This window comes from Corvus moneduloides, chromosome 14, assembly GCF_009650955.1.
Source record: "Corvus moneduloides isolate bCorMon1 chromosome 14, bCorMon1.pri, whole genome shotgun sequence".
Classification (NCBI taxonomy): domain Eukaryota; kingdom Metazoa; phylum Chordata; class Aves; order Passeriformes; family Corvidae; genus Corvus; species Corvus moneduloides.
The window spans coordinates 2,386,877-2,401,140 of NC_045489.1; the positions used below are offsets into that span (position 1 = coordinate 2,386,877).

General features: G+C 41.5%; 1 long non-coding RNA gene across 1 annotated transcript in view; it reads left to right on the forward strand.

Annotated features, from left to right (window-relative positions):
• Nucleotides 1-4,224: 4,224 nt before the first annotated feature.
• Nucleotides 4,225-14,264, forward strand: part of LOC116451099 — a 32,456-nt gene continuing 22,416 nt past the window's right edge. Inside the window, exons 1-2 of the long non-coding RNA XR_004243089.1 lie at nucleotides 4,225-4,512; nucleotides 7,114-7,194. This is a non-coding gene — a long non-coding RNA (uncharacterized LOC116451099). The remainder of the gene's footprint in view (nucleotides 4,513-7,113; nucleotides 7,195-14,264) is intronic.

The following is a 14,264-nucleotide window of genomic DNA, read 5'->3' on the forward strand; positions in this document are numbered from 1 at the left end:
TTCCTCACCTCGTTGAAACTAAGAGCAGCAATTCTGTTAAAACCCAACTCTTCTCCTGTCTTCTTTCCAGGTGCTATTAAAAAAAAAACCCCAAAAAACAACAAAACACATTCCCTAAACTGATTGACTTTCATCAAGAGGTCTTTCAATGTCACAGAAATAGATTTCATTGCTGTTGACAGCCTGGCTTGATGCTAAACTTGTATTGAAACCCTACCAACAGGAAAAAGGCTGCTGAGTTGAACATAATGGTCATATTAGGGTTTTTTGCAGTGCCTGTCTCTGTGGTGGATGTGATTTCCTCTATTTTGACCCTGAGAAGCTTTTACAGCAGCTCATTTAAAGTTCGTGTCTCCAAAAGGAAAACAGGGGAAATACAGAAAGCGAAATGATCAACTGTACTTTTATTTCGAGCAGCCCTCCCACCGGCCGTGAGCTCTGCGGGGAGCAGGAGATGGGAAATCAGTGTTGCCCTTAAAACAGAGGAAATGTCTTTTCCAACATAATATCCATGAAGCTCCCCAGCACTCTCCCTCTCTGTAAACGACTCGAAGACAGGAGGCGCAGATTCTAACGACGTGGAGGGTGCCTCTAAATGCCGTCCTCCTCAAGCTTCCCCCGCTCCTGTTTGTTGCTGTGCACTGAGCGTTACGTGGCCTCCTAAGGGGCTGTGAATAATGCACCCATCAGCAACTTTTGCATCTTCTGAGACCATTCCCATTTTCTAAAGCAGTTTGGTTCAGGGCTGTAATTGAAACCACGCACTGAACTGGTATTTTTATATGGGCCACTCTGAAAGTCTGTCGCAGACTGAGCGAGCTCTTCCATGTGTTGTGTCATCTTCCTTTTCTACACAGTCTTTGGAAAACCCCCTGGAAACTGTCCAACACCTCAGCTGGAGCTGTGACCATTCCCCACTCTGGTGTTCTCCTTGTGCTCAATCAGCAATCTCTAGCCATGCAAAGCTGGGGAAGGAAATGTGCTCTCTCTCTCAAGAGCTTGGAGTATTTCCTGGATAAAAGTGAAGAAGGGCTATAATCCTTTATTCTGTTTCTTTTTCCCCAAAGTCTGGTCAAGGGCAAGTTTCCAGTCAATAAATCTCTCTATACACAGCCTCTCTGTGCTTCTATTTCCCTTGGTGGTGATATCCCCTCAGTGTGTGGGAAGGAGAGGTATCTTAGAACATCCGGAGCTGGAAGGGATCTACAGAGATCATCAAAGTCCAACTCTTGGACATCTTGGACAGAAAGTCCAAGAGTTGTCCATCGAATACAATTCCATGGCCAGAAAGGAGCACTGGAAACAAAAATATTTAACAGTTCCACCATTGCCTCCCACCTCCTTAAACAACCCTGGTCTGGAAAGGGAAGGACAAACCCAAAATTCTGTGAAATTGTGGCAACATGGGAAAACTTCACAATTTATTGGCATCAGCTGGGTAATGTTTGTTGCTGCAGTTTGCTCACATTTTTTGCCGAAGAAGCAGAACTAAGTTACACTTTTGTCCTTGGCTATGACTTTTTGAGAGTGTGACTCAGGCAAGGTAGGGAATTTGTGTTTAATATTCCACTTTGGTGATGATGTGTGCAAATCTCTTCCCTTAACACCTTTTTAGATATTTTTTTTTTAAATTCCTTTTTCCCCTCAATTTGTACAGCTGTAAACTTGTCAAGTGGGATGTGGTTCAAATAGTGTGGAGAAATACAGGAAATTGTTTAAAAATACTTTTAAAATACTGTAATTTGTTACAAATAAGTTGAATTATAAACAGCAAAATTAAGCTTGGTACTAATTTCTCTTGTGTTCCTCCCAGTTGGCAAAAATAGAAAATGGCTAGTCAGCTTTCCCATTGTTTACATAGTTTTGAGTTTTTAATTAACATAATCTGCTTATTGCAATGTAGCTGTTAATTGCAGCCAGTTGAAGGAGAGGGGTACAAATTGCTGTTTATGTAGTAGAAGAAGGAGCCAAATAATTAGGGAAACTGTTTCCCGTATAGAAAATGACAATATTTTCTTTCTTTACACAGAAACATAAATAAATCTGTGACCAACTGTTTAGACACCATTTAAAAAACACTGTAGCACGGCGAAGAACTTCAATACATTCAAATTGGTTCATTTCTCCATCAACTTGCCTGAACACATTTTTCTTTTGAACGAAAATGAAGCTTCTGTTAAAGAGAATTCCATGCTCAGTTTTGAGGGGTTAGTGGGGAATCTGTAAAGTCTCACTGATCTGTCCCAAGACTATTCTGCAGCACAGCTCTGAAGGTGCTGCAGCACCAGCTCTGGACTTTAAGCATCTGAGACTAGCTCAAGTTAAGTTTTTGAATAAGAATGAGTGTAAGGGTCTGTGAGTGTTCCAAGACTCTTTTAGTGTCTTAATTATTGGCAATTAAAATGATGACTGCTTAGGCACTGAGCATTTCTATTTATTTTCCTCAAAAATGATGGGGTTTTAGCAAGGAAAAAATAAATCAATGGTTGTGGCAAATATTCATATGATATGCCTGTCTCTAATTATTATATGTGACTCTGCAGGGGAATCTTAGGCAAAGAACCATTAATTTTGACTTTTTCTGCAAACCTAAGCAACAGAACCAAACCTAATTACAAAACTGAGTTTTGTCCCAGCCATATAATCCACTGTGCAAGTTTTACTCTTCACGCTTGCACTGCAGCCAGATATGGCAAAGGTTATTAAGTATTCTAATCTCATAAAATAAAAAGGAACAAAAAGGGATGCTGTTAAGATGACTTGGTTCTCTTTAAACACAGCAAGCTTTACTTTATGCTAGAATGAACAATGATTAAGAAGGTTTGACTGTATTATTAGAAATCTTTAATTGCAAAACGAGGAGCAGCCATGTATTTTGTGAAATGTAATCGAAATCACTCACAGGAGCAAATTAAATATATTCATGAGTAAAAGTTCCAAATATTTTATCTGTTGGCCTTTGCCATACACTGCAAAATTGGTGCTATTGCATAACTTTAAAAACAACAGTGCTGGAATATGGGGGCCTGGTTCTGGTTTCACTTACATCTGATGCAGTTTGGAGCTCTGGTTGCAACCCTTAATTGACAATGCTGACAGCTGAGTGGAGGCGTCCTTATGGCTCAGAGACTGCCCTTATGCCCACTGATTTCTGAAATGAGTAGCCAGGACAATGGTTATTGATCTTTTCCAAATTACACACTCCATGTGCTTTTCTAGGGTTAGCACCTGAGTCAGGGAAATGGGTGACGAATTGATGGCAGGAATAAATGGCTCCTTGGAAGTAAAATTTATACTTTGAATCTTCCAAATCATTGTTGCCATAATAATTCATTTTATTTTTCTGTAAAATAATGCCAGATATGTTTATATTTTGCCTAACAGGTACAGTAGACAACATGTCTATTGTCCCAAGCCATATCTAAAAACATTTAGTGCAGATATTGGAAGCACAATATTATTGTTCTCTCCTCCTGGTTTCAGAAAAATAAAGAAATCCAACCTTGTAATATAATGAAGTTAATAAGATAGATTCGGTGTTCCCTGGGCAGAGCCTGAAGCTAAGATCAAAATCTGAATTTGTAACTTATTGAAGAAGTCAGATCCTGTGTCTGAGACTGGTGAGTATCACAAAATGTTTGTTCATGTAGATAGAACATATGTGCACGATGGATTAATGACAGCCTGTGTCCTTGAAATCCTAAAATAAACCTTTCTAACATGGGATATCTCCTTTCTTCAAACAATGTTCCCAGGCTCAGCAATACAGTAACATAAAGTGATATCTGGTGTGCAGCCATGAGCACCAATTGCATGAAAGAGGCTCCATCTGTGTCACAGCCAACAAAGAGAGGGGCTGCAGGTTCGGGAAGAGCCAACAGATAGTGAGGGGGAACCAATTAAAGGTTATTAAATGCCAAGACCTCTCCTCTGTGTCTGGAGGTTTGATTTTCAAAGTACTGGTGGCTCTGAGAATAATTATTTCCTGTTTGGCCCCTTCATATTTCTGCTGGGAGGTCAGAGCACGTTAAGGAGCAGCTGAAGTTGTCACTCATGAATAAGAGAAAACAATTTTAATGTGTGTTGTCTCCTTCTCAGCTTGCACTGGGGGTTTGTTGCAAATACTCTCCTACAAAAGGGTTCTGTTCCAAAACAGCATATTTAAATCTGTTTTCCCTATTTTTATGCTCTTCTAAAAATAAGTTGGGACAGGTGTCACAGAGGGAAGAATATTTAATCAGGACATAAGGTTTTATACCCCAATTTTTCCTTCATTCCAGCTCTGGGATGGGAGCAGCCTCAGCTGATGCTAAGATCCTGCAGATCTGCCTTACGAGCAGGTCAAAATGTCAACCTTTATGTATTTCTAATATTAGCCATTTCCTCAATTAATTTCCACCTTTTCTTTCTACAGGTTATTATTCCAGGCTTGTTAGTGCTGCCACAGTGAAAAGCTCAATAATTCCGTGCTTTTCCGTGCTCCCCTGGGGCAGTGCCAGGGCCAGGCTGCAGGTGAGAGGTGCAACCAGAGCTCTGGCAGCTGCTGGTGCTGCCATGCCCCACCCTGGGCATGCAGAGCGTTCCAGAGGCCAGCAGGAAGCTCTGCAGAAAAGTTCTCCCGCAGCTTTGGGTGTTTCTGACGCTGCCACGCTGAGGCCAAGTGGTTTCCAGTCTCAGGGAGCTTTTCTGCTGCTGCTGGCTGCACAGGGCTGTTCCTAAAGCTGCTCTCATCTGTGACAGCACACTGGGGTCTGCAGTGAGATTTAACTCAGGCTGATGTTACTGAGGAACGTCCTGATGAGTTGTGTTCAGTAGTCCAGCAGAGCATAATAGAGCCTGAAAAGAACCCTATAATGACCACTAATGCTGTTTTTCAGGAGAAGCAGCTCTCTTATTTACAGCCTGTGGAGAGGGGTGATAGAGTGCTTTCAGACAGAAAGCGAAAGAACTCTTAAAACATCGTCATACCCTCAGAATACCACCTTGCCCCCCTTCTCCTGGTTCTTTATGATTGCAATCTCTTTTGAGTGAAAATGCTACAATGAAATATATTATCCCTTTTATTGTAAGGAGAGAGATAGAACACTTACTGAGCAATTTAAGTGATGCAAGTGAACCTAATCACTCCTGAAATCAAAAGAAGTAAAGAGAAAATTCTTTCCCCCCTTCTTTTCCCTGGTAATGAATGTGAATCCTTAGTTTTGGACTCCTTTCACCATTCTGTCTCCATAAATGGGTGTAGACAGGGAATAGATCTTCACACTTCCCCACTGCTCCCAGCTTAGAGATGACACTCCTTTTTCCTCTGCTCCATTTCTCTGGTGTGTCACCAACTTTTTAAGTGGTATTGCAGCAGTGGTTATCAATTGGTTCAGACCTCAGAATAGTTCTTCTGTAACTATGCTGATGAAAAAGTAAGCGTGAGGTGGAAAAAGAGCTTGTGTTTTATGGCAGTCGATGTTCCTGACATACAGCAGAATTCCTTCAATTTTGTCTCAGTTTTTTCTGTCTGCATAAGTGGGTCATTCAGCCTTTTGTGCAACAAATTCTTGGGATCACGGCTGCTCTTCTGCCCCCAGGGTAATTGGTAGGTTAACTATCAACTGGTTAGAGAGAGGGGAATTCCAGCAGGTCAAAACTGCTCGTAAATCAACGCGGTTGAATGCCTTATTTAAGTGAAGATAAGGAGCACACAGGATTTTTGCAGAAGCTGGAACCAGGCATGGGCTTTGTTAGCCCTGTTAGTGCTGGAACCCTCCTGGCTCGTTCTCACAAGCAGAAAATTTTAACAGAGATTGTGAAAAAGTGCAAATATCTTCCTCAGCTGGAGCTTGTTCCTGTGGAAGGCTTTTTGTTTCCTGGGGCTTTGTGGTGAGTGAGGGACAGCCACCAGCAGCCCCTCCCAGGTGGTAAGGAGGTGACAGGGGGTGCATTGGTCAGCTCATTTTGGTTTGCACGCTCAGTAACCTGTGAGAACTGGTGTGAACCACAGCACTGGCAGTTTTGAGCAGATTAAGCAGCACTCGTATAAAAAACTATGAGGCAGCCTTTTGGCAGCTTGCAGGTGAGAAAGAAGCTCTCTGTGCATGTGCACAATACACTGTATTTGATTCATTTACATTGCTAAAGAATCAGCATATGTTTATTTTACATCCCAAATCAAGGGACCGATTGAGATCCTGTTAATAAGATTTTCTCAAAAACTCAAGGGATTAAGGAAATAGCTGCTTGATGCAGTGGCATCCTTTCAATTCAGATGGATTCTAATGATGAACAGGAGCATCCAGGAGCACTTATTTTGTTTTATTTTCACTTTTAACATGTCTTGGTAATAAACAAGCCCTGTGAATATACCTGATAAAACAGGGAAATAGGCTCTGTGGCGTTGGGAGTCTTCCTCCCCTTGCAGTGTAGCAGCTGGAAAATTATGATATAACCACAGTGACACAGATACCCCCCATGGAGCACTTTTGCAGCAAGACATGTTAAAAGTAAGAGTAAGAGAAAATGTTGTTATAGGGCCATTGATCTTGTGTTACCTAAAAGGAGTGAATACAGGTGTCAAGCTGACAAGGTGCTAAGCTATCCCAGCCTATGCAAAGCTCAGGACAGAGCAGTGGAAAACAGCCTTATCAGGTCTTTGCCCGAATTATGGGGGGAGGGAGGGAGAGCAGGTGACCTTTAGAACCAACAGGACCATAAAAGCTGTCAGGCTCCCTAAAAAAATCAACTCCTGTGAGTGCATTCTCTATGAAAATAGGGATTGAAGTTAAATTTAAAAAAACAATTGCTTTCAAGCATCAAGTGTCCCTGCCAGGTAACACCATGGAGTTTTATTACCTAGTTTGAAAGTCCTCATACAGAGGTTCTGGAACAGAAGTGTTCACACACAATTATCTGTGGGGACTCCAGACACTGCTGATCACCCCAGACCTGCCTGGATGACACAAACCCCGAGCGTGATCTGCAGGGACATTTTGTTTCTATGCTACTCAGTGATAACAATAATAATAATAATAATAATAATAATGGATTCTTTCCTTCTGCAGTCTGTGTTGATCATGGTTTTTCCCCTTTCCCCTTTGTTTTCTCTCTTCCTCCTGTCCCCTGTAGTGTGAAGTCCTTTTCACCACATGTGTTTTCTTGCAGAGGCACAGCAGTCAGTCCAACTCATCCCTCTTCACCAAACTGGTGGTAAGTCTCAGAATCAGCGATCTTTCTGTTTTGAATAAGGTTTTAAAATATTTAGTCTGAAGCTTGAATACAGCACTTGTGCCACATTCAGTGTTGACAGTCAGAGTTAGAAGTAGAGCAAGCCACTGGTAGAAATAATTTGGAAGCAAAGTGACAAATTCTGTCTGGTTTGATTTCATTTGTTTTCCTACCTATTAATCATTCAGGAACTGACTGAATATTCTCAGAGCATACCTTACTGTCTCTCAAACAGGCAAGATTCTCTTTCTGCCTCCTGCTCAGATGACTTGGTACCATTTGGTGTGACTTTGATGAAAATGTGGAAACTCTTGGCTCACACAACTCTCCTCCTCTCTCCTCTACAGCTGTGCTTGCAAAGGGGATTCTCCGTGGCTGCCAGTGATTTTGAGTTGTTTATCAAGAGACTGGTCTAATCTAATCTAAAAGCTCTCCAGTGAGAGGGAGTTTATATTGCTGCTGTCTGGGAAGAACTGACACTCAAAATCCATATTTGGTTGTTTTATTTACATCTGTCTGGCAGCCCACTGAAGGAAGTGGTTTTGGATGTAATTTTTCAGCCATAGACAAAGGAAAACACACTTTTTTTGGGGGTGGTGAACACATTTAGCATCTGTCATGAGAAAAAGAGCTTTCTTTACTTGTTCCTGTCCCTAGCATTAAATATCAGACAGAAAATAAAGAAGGTTCCAGTCAAAGACTGATCAGAGGCGAAACCCAGTGTGAGACCCCCTCCATCACTTGAAATATTCAACATAAATCCAGCTTGTCTGTGGCCATGGGGTAGTGATATCTGTACAGTGTTCAGCCTGAGTAAAAGATGACTTTTATACTAACTCCAGCATTCCAAGTTTTCCATTTATGACTTCTGTGTGCTTCCCAGATGCTGTGGTTGGGGTTAGGTTTAAGGGTTGTTTTTTTTCTCTTTCCATAAAAATCCATGCTTTCTGGTCAATGAGATTAGGCAAATTGACACTGAATAAAAACTAATTAAATAATGTGATTATAAAGTGTTTACCCTCAGGGAATAGATTACAAAAAAGTGAAAATAAATGATGTCAAGATGCAGTCTGAATAACAATAATAATAAATTATTGAAGCTTTTGGCTGCCAGTAGCCAGCCACCAGCTGAGTCAAGATGCACCCTCATCTCCTGCCCGTTGCCTTTGAACAGCAGTTATGGATTAAGTCTGACAGTGTGAAAATAAATGGGAGAGTGTAGCTGAAGCCAAGCATTTATCAATCCTGGCTGTACTCCTTGCAAGGCAAGCCTTATACAATTTAATAAGATAACAAAAAGCTTAACAGTGTCTTCAGGATGTCAAAATATGGATTTATGCGCTGTATCCATGCTACTACTCTTGATGAATTTTAAGCCATCTCAGGATTTGTGTTTAGCATCCACAGGTGTGATAGGAATTATTTTCAGGTACCAAAGTGAATACCTGTGCATGCATATGGCAGAGGTATTCAAAACTGCCAGGTATCATAAAATGGAGGGAAGAACCAGGGAACAGCATCAGGACAACAGGTCTGCTCCCTCATTACAGGGCATGTTGTGTTTTGCAGTCTCCAGAAGCTTTGTTTCAAGCAGTTTAGGGATTAAACCTGTGAATGCAGGAAGAGAGAGACCCACAACCAACTCAAAGAACATTTCCTTACCTTCTTCTGTTGCCTTTTGGAACTGGAGATGTTATCATGGACCCTCTTTTCTCTGCTCTTCATTACATTTAAAACGAGCAAACAGGATGCCATCATCAGCAAGGTTATTTTTCTATCCCTCATTTAATATCCTCACTGGTTACCAAAGCTTTGACTCCAGTAACATCCCCCTGAGTGGGTTTGGGCCCTTTTTGTTGAAGAACCCTGTGAATTTTCACAGCGCTGCATGCATAGGCCTGTCTGCTGCCCGTAGCATTTCTCTCCAATGAGAGAAAATCAAACAACTGCAGGTGGGTTTTGTGCCTGTGTGTAATAAATACTATCAAGATATCAATCATTGGTTAAGGTAACCTTTTGGACTACAGAGATAGAATCCCTGTAGTCTCTCAGTGACTATTTATCATTCTTTTCGAGAGTGATTTTGATCCAAATCGATTCTTTTCTTGTGCTACTCTATTTTTATGCCCTAGTCCATCTTTAATATACACCATGGCACTATCTGTTCTTGGGCGTGCAAGGACTTTGATGAATGTACTCCAGCCGCCACTGTTTTTTCATACCAGGTATCTATTGATTCTTATAATATCAACTTTCACCACTGGCATCATTTGTTAGAATTCCTCTGGTTAGTTTTAAAGGCCGTCTGCACTGATACACAACCAATTCAGCTCTTTCCCAGTAGTCCCTTTCAGGATTCTGTGTGGATTCTTTGATCAATCCCATCTGCCCTGCTCAGGAAGGACGTGCCCCAGTTACTCCAGCTCTTCAATGAGGTACTGCAGGACTGGCCCCACAGCTCTCCCAGGTCAGGCCTTTAGACTGAGCACAGAGGAATGGAGTAAGTACGTGACATTCCTGAGCCCAATTTTCAGAGCAGGAGGGGATGTTTAATACAGAGAAGTCAGTAAGTTCTTTTTGTCAGAGAGGAAAGGAATGGTTTTGCCTTGATCTATTTCAGAGATGATCAAAGACCAGATTAAACCGTCTGAAAGCTCTGTTCAGCCGTGCTGCATCTGTGTGCTGGATAACACAGGCTGCCAGGCCTCCTTCCTGCCCCACTGGCAGAGGTGGAGAGCACCTTCACTCAAACCAGCTCCTTTCCCTTGTGATGGTTCCCCGCATTCTCATGTTCCCATAACTCCACGCCTAAGAGCTAATTGAATTTATCTGGTAGCAAGTGGGTTTGGGCTGGAGGTGAAATGAAAGAGGTGTTGAACAACAGGTGCAGAATTTCCATCCCATGCCAGGGCTGCTTTGCTGGTGGGTGAAGCTCTGCTCCACATCCACTGCCAGGGAAGGAAGGAGCCCAAGGAACAGGGGGGATTCTCAGTGCAGCAAAACCAGATGCAATTCTGCAGCACAGCTTTTCCTGTAGTAGACAACAGCAGCCTTATGCAACAATGAGCACTTTCCTGTTTGGAGACCATCTGAAAAATGCCTTGGGAGCTGCATTAGAAGGATTAACATTTAGTGGAGGGGGTCCAGAGCAGCCACAGCTTTAAACTGTTTTAGAATGAGGCAATGAGCAGCTGTTCTACACGCAGGAACTGCACCTTCCTTTCAGTTCCTCTGTTCCTTGGTTGACTTATAGACTTTTTGGCCTGTTAAAATGTTAGCCCCTGATTAAAATTGTTAGAGTAGGATTTTCCAGTACTGTTTTGTATAATAAATTGTCTGTTATAAACCAGCTTTTTATACCGCCAGCCATTGTGATGATTGCTCCTCTGGAGTTTGATGTATGAGGCATGAGGCTGTATTTCTAAAATCTATTTTAATTCAAGGAAATGAAAATTTTACTCTTGTTAAATGAAATTTTTACTAACTTACAGAAATCTTACTATTTATTAAGGAGTTAGGTCAAGTCTTTCCAATTTAGTAAAAGTGCCAATACATCTTAACGGTGTGAGAGCTGATAATTGTCTTTTCTTTATTATATTTATGCAGACTGCAGATGCATTTGTCACTTCATCAAAACACCTTTTTTTGAAAACAAGTTAAAAAAAGGAATGTCATAGATACTAATTCAGTTGCATAGCAATGAGAAAATAAAATTAAAACCAATGAGATCTACAAGTTTTTCATAATTTCAGTGCTCTTTCCCTTTGCATTCATTATTCAGTGGGTTAAAAAGTTTTCTCCAAAACAGGTGCTGATCTTGTTTTCACTATTGGTGAAGAAATTTCTCCAAAAGAAGACTGTAAAAGCTGTAAGGAGAGCAAAGCTGACCAAAGGTCGAGGACAGTCAGTGGTGGAAAATGGAATTTCTGCAGAAGAAAAGAGAAACACAGGCAAACCAAGATGCTGGACCCATTCAGTACAGTTTGAAAATGAATAACAAGCATTAATTACATTAATTAAGTCTCTTTTTTCTTGCGTTATCTGAATGGAGCTATTTATGGATGGCACGCTTAGAAGGAAGCAAACAAAAATATGCTCTATTAACAGGCTTTTCCTTCCTCTTTTCAACCCTTTTAAAGGAGCCAAATCGCGCCAATTCCATTTGGACTGACATTTATGTACTTCATTTTACTTTAAAAAAACCCTAAATTCAGTTCACTGGGATTGTGGGCTAAACATTGAGGTGAGCATGGAGAGAGTGCAGCTTTAAAGAATGAGCTAACTACATCTAGCTCTGTCTTAAATTATTACTTTAAACCCATCTTTCTCAATGGTGTGAAGTGCTTTCTACCCTGCCTGAAATTCTTTTTTCTTTCCACACAAGAGTAGAAAAGGCAAAAGTGATGGAGGTCCAATATCTCACCTGATGCCTTAATGAAAAATGGATATGGTCAAAGTTCCACCTCTGCCGTGAGAAATATGACAGAAGCTTTTGACAGGGAACAGGTGAGGCAAGGAGCAGGCTGGCCCAGGGGGAGGCACGAGCTGCTGGGGCTCTGGTGACATGTGTGCCCTTGTAGGAAATGTTAGGGACCGTGTTCTCTTGTTACCTGCAAGAAACAGAGCTTGCACTGCATTCCCAGGTCACAGCTCAGAAACCTGCCACCACCCCAGAGAGCCGAGAGGATCTCGGAAGGAAAAGAGGATGTGATGGAGGGTGTTGCAATGACAACCCAGTGCTGTATGTCACGTCCAGGCAGCGAGGCAATGAATGCAGTGTCCTGAGTAACTCAGAGTAAGAGACAACACTACAGCAGGGGAGTGAGAAATTGGAGCTGCAGGAGCAAGGAACAAGAGCCAACACCGAGCATTGTGAGGGAATCAAATGTGCCATGAGATAATTACCTGAGCAGTTTTCAGGTGAATAGAATGCACTGTTCTGCTTCTTGGGAAGTCAGATAATTTAAAGAACACCCGTGAGAAAAGCTCCAGTAACAACGGACTGGCACTTGGACTTTTTTTGTTATTTCAACAATATTAGGCTGAACTAGCACCTCATCATTTCACTGAGCAGTGGCCTATTGTAAGTCACAGATTACAGCTCAGAGAAGAAAAGAAATACAAATAGTAGGATTTATAGAAAGCAAATAGTCATTTTGTCTATTAAGGGAGAGTCAAGCTCAGTGCAAGGGAAGAGTGAAATCAATATGCTGTAACTCATAAATGTAAAGGCAGTAGAGAAGAAATATGAGATGATTTGAAGGTGAACTCACTACAATGATCACTTTATCTTTTAACACAGTAAGTAGTCTATAGTCTATTTCAGTAGTAAAGATGGGAAGTTTATCAAATGTAATAAAACTCTCAGAAATCAGAGCTTTGTGTTGGGTCACAATGCAAATTTTTTTTGGGAAGAACAACTGTCAGCCATGTATCAGATCCTTCACTGTTCTGGATTTCTCTTCCTGTGTGTCTTTCAGTAAGAACCAGATTATTAATAGAGGCTTCTTTGTTTGATTAATCATTAAAAGAATGGCTGTGATTTCCTTTGTTCCCTTCACAGGAATCCATGTAAATGTAGGTATGCAACCTTCCTTCTCACGATTAACAATTTCAGAGGCATGGTCTGTCTGATTATTTAATTTTTTACCCTGAAATGTAAACTTGACAACAACATTATGCACATTGAGGGACTTTTACTTCAGATTTACTTCAGTCTGATCCTTGGGACTAAATTCCCATTTTCAGCTGGAGTTCCATCACGTGAAGTAAAGCACAATAAGCGGGGAAAGTAAGTTCCTATATGTAAATTTCTTAAAACTGAAATACTTAAAATTAGGTTATTTTAAGGTCTTAAAATAATAAAGACCTTGAGACAAGGTAACCCAAGTAATGAAATAAAGATCTTGAGATCTTAAGCTACTCAGATTCATTGAATTTCATGCTTATTCTTTATTCCAGGTTATCTGCTGTTCATTTCTTTGTGAAACTGACAGGTCTGAATGATCTGCTTTTAAAGGTAACACTCCAAATTATAATACCAAATTCATATTCATTTTAAACTATCACAAAACATGCTTACAAAACTGTAGCTTCTTGGTCTTGCCTTTGTATGCCTTTTATTTCTTTGCTACAAAGAGGGAGTGAGCAACCGATAAGCAAAAGGTGTTTATTTCTCCCTGAAAAAGACTGCAGGGAAAACCCTGAAATGGCCTTGTCTGTAGAAAGGACCTTTAGACTGTGAAGAGCAGCACAAGACAAAGAATGAATCTGTTTGTCCCTAAGTGCAGTAAAAGCTGAACAAGCTGAGATCAGAAGCTAATCTGTGGTGGCACTTGATGTATCAGTAGCTCATGAGGAATGACGAGTTGGAGGAAAGGCCATGAAGGCACGTGACAGGTTATCTGAAAAGTGACAGAAATGGGGAAAAAATAAAAAGAAGAAGGAAAAAAAGGAAAAGATACAAAGAGAGGAATAGAGAAAGGTTCCTTGCAGAAGCACTTCAGATGGCTGTCACTGAGCCAAATCTGGACTTGTAAAATCTGCAGGAAGACACTGCAGATGTGAGATGGAGGGCAAAGCTGGGTGGGTGAGGTGTAGCCCATGTGGATACAGAGCTGGGAGGTCCCAGCCCTCTGCTTCCCAGGAGAGAGACCTCAGCAAGGACAATCCTGGGCCCACTTAGCTCATGGTCCTGTCTCTGGAGATCACCAATTGCAGATTCCTCTGGAAGAGGAGCAGAGTCACAGAGACACAGAAAACTCTGTGTGGGAAGGCACCCACAAGGATCACCGTGTCCAGCTCTTAAGTGACCCACACAGGGGGAAGGAAGGGATGGCAAAAGTGACCACAGGGATGCCTTGGGGAGATGCTGGGACATTTGGGGACAAGAGGGGCTGGCTAAGAACTCCCAGCCAAGCCAGACTGCTGATGGATACCTTTTGCCACATTCGGTTTCTCACAAGACTGCAGCTTGAAGAGAAAGTCAGGAGCTCTTTCTGCCTTATCCCTTTACCAGACCATCCCAGAGGAAAGTGCTGCTCTGTAATTCC